The sequence below is a fragment of the Nannospalax galili genome, unplaced genomic scaffold (assembly GCF_000622305.1).
Source record: "Nannospalax galili isolate Female #2095 unplaced genomic scaffold, S.galili_v1.0 scaffold140, whole genome shotgun sequence".
Taxonomy (NCBI): Eukaryota; Metazoa; Chordata; class Mammalia; order Rodentia; family Spalacidae; genus Nannospalax; species Nannospalax galili.
In genome coordinates, this window is record NW_008352267.1 from 6625563 (window position 1) to 6628873 (window position 3311).

Sequence of the window (3311 nt, forward strand, 5' to 3'; positions counted from 1 at the left end):
ATTACCCGGGGAAAAATTACTGGGTGATTTTTAAAAAATCCCAACAATGGGTGCTGAGGATAATGATTGTCAAGAGCAGCTGCAGTGGAGGTTAAAAATAGCGTCCAGTCATCATTATACTGCTGCAGATGTGCCACCTGTTCTTCGTCATAAGGAAGCACGATTCTATCTGGGAGCTTTCCAAACACTTGTATGCTGGTGTGCCTAGCCTTCCAAAGTAACTGCAAAATCATGTTATAATAAGGCGCAACAACTCTGGATGGCGACACTGGCAGGTGCACCCATATAATAGGCCCTGTTTGCCAAAATACTCCCGTAGGTGAAAACTGGGATGCTAACACCAGAAATTGCAAAGGTGAATTATAGTCTATTTGTTGCAAATGAGCTTGTTCTATACTTTGAGATAATAACTGCAATGCCCTCTTTGCCTCTGACGTAGGCTTTCTAGGTGAGGTAGGGTCAGCATTTCCTATCAACATATTATATAAAGGCCTAAGTTCTCCTGACTTAATAGCTAGGGAGGGCCGTATCCATTGTATGTCACCCAGAAAACATTGCCAATCATGTAATGTTCTTAGGTGAGCACTGTCAATATGTAATTTTTGAGGTCTAACGCCTCCATTGTGTATCACATGACCAAGATAATTATATGGGGAGACAATCTGAACCTTTTCAGGTGCAATAATTAGGCCGGAGGCCTCTAAGACTCATTGCATCTCAGCAAATGCCTCTTGTAGTTCTTTGGTATTTTTAGCGGCTAGCAATATATCATCCATATAATGAATTATATAAAGGTCGGGATATTTTATTCTAATAGGTTCCAATGTAGCTGCAACGTATGCCTGACATATAGTTGGACTATTTGCCATACCTTGAGGTAGAACCACCCAGTGATAACATAAGGCAGGCTTAGAAAAATTGGTGGCAGGTAGACTAAAGGCAAATCGACAGCAATCGTCAGGATGTAAAGGGATTGTAAAAAAGCAATCTTTTAAATCAATAACTATCAACTGCCAATATTTGGAAATTGCTACTGGAGAAGGCAAACCCTGTTGCAATGGTCCCATGATTTGCATCGTAGCATTTACCACTCGAAGATCCTGCAGAAGCCTCCATTTTCCAGATTTTTTCTTTATGATAAAGATAGGGGTATTCCAGGGAGAGGTAGAAGGCACAATATGTCCAGCAAGCAATTGCTCTTGTACTAGAGCATGAGCTGCCCGCAATTTCTCTGTAGTGAGCAGCAACCTGAACTAAAAATGTCCTTGGTCCGTTCTATCTCCGGGGAGGCATATAATTTGATCCTTAGGGGTTATGGGGGCCACCCTGCCTTGCATGTGCATCCCCATGCCCTGCCCCAGATGCCATCCCCTGGTTTGCATCATTCTAATGGCCTTTTCTGAGTCCACAGAAGGGGGTTGTGTAGTTATTACTGCTCCAATCTCAGCTAAAAGATCCTGGCCCCACAGATTAACCAGCACGTCAGCGAGAACATAAGGCTGGAAAAAACCTGTATGTCCTTCATCATCCTCTCACTTCAGTATTTTAGCACTCTTGTTTGGGGTCGCTTGTCCTATGCCCTGTAGTCGAGCATTACCATCCTCCAAAGGGCCATGTCTTAGGCCAGGATTTTAAAGACAAGACTGATACATCTGCACCTGTATCTAAAATACCTTCAAATAATTTTCCTTCTATTTTGATTTTTAAGATAGGCCGATCAGTTAGCTGAGCAACCCAGAATGCAGCAGGTCCCGAGGAACCAAATCCCCAGTCACCGTGGACTTGTCTGCCGAATGCATTGTTGGACTTTAGATAGGGGATCAAGATAAATTGGGCAATGCGATCCCCCTGTGGAATTACCACAACTCCTTCTCTGACAGACATCATAATTTTAATTTCCCCTTCGTAATCAGAATCAATTATTCTGGGATGTATTTGTATGCCCTTGATAATTGTGCTGCTCCTTCCCAAAATTAAACCCACCGATCCCGATGGCAAGGGACCATACACATTTGTGGGAAGAGCCTGAACTCCCATTTGGGGAGTTAAGATTGCTTGGGCAGAGGGACAGAGGTCCAATCCTGCACTTCCTGCTGTCGTTCGGGTGAGGTCTGCAACACGAAAGAATTGCTCTGTGGAAGGAATTGTATACGGCCACTGCCCGGGAAAGTTCTGCGGTAGTCTGGTGCCATTGCTCCATACACTGTGGTTCTGGGGCCCTGGAGCGGGGCCCTCTGCCCATTTCCCTGTTGTTGACTAGATAGGGGTGGCAGGGATATTCCATTTATATCAGTTTTGGAGCGACAATTGTTAGCCCAATGTGCCCCCTTTTGGCATCTTGGACATATACCAGGTACTCTTCCCTCTCTCTTCTGCTGGGGACAGTCTCTGCAGAAGTGGCCTGGGCGTCCACATTTAAAGCAATTACGGTTGCCATTATTTAAAATTCTAAGACCCTTTGAGTTTTGTGGACGCAGGGCAGCTCCTAGGACCTGGCCTTGCACGAAGTTGCCATCTATATCCCTGCATAATCTGATGTAGTCATTTAAGGTTTTTGACCTATGTGACCTCAGGACTTCCTTACAATACTTATTAGCATTTTCATATGCAAGTTACTTGACTATGGGCATGGCTGTAGTTACCTCTCCAAACATCCGTCCCGCCAATTGCAGGAGCCTGTCCACAAATTCATGGAATGGTTCTGATGGCCCCTGTAGTACCTTTGATAATTGATCTCCAGAGGCTTTATTAGGCAAAGCCTTCCATGCCTTAACGGCGCAGGCAGCTATCTGGGCATATACTGCTGGATCATATTGTATTTGCTGTTGTAGTGGGGCATAGGCCCCTGCTCCAGTTAACATGTCTAGATCTCACTGAGCCAGCCCTGCCTGAGCATTTAATCGAGCCACTTGTAGACATTGTTCTTGGTACCCTCCCCACCACAAGAGATAATCTCCTCCTGACACGACTGTGCAGCATATCTTCTGCCAATCACTGGGTGTTACATTTTTGGAAGTATATGACTCCACCATGGTCATAGAAAAGCAGCCTGGACCCCGTAGGTCACCACAGCCTCTTTAAGGCTTTTTAGGTCTTTAAACTGCAGCACAAGATGTTGTCATTGTACCTGACGTTGTTGGTTAGGGTCGGGAACTTCTATTACTGGTGCTACAATATGCAGCCTGAAACACACCCCGACCCTTGGCTCTACATCATTTTTATAGTCTGGCGACCTCCACCACCACTCTTCCATGGGTGGAGCCAAGGGAGGAGGATGATGTGTCTTTTCCTTTAACCTGATATGTTTTAAT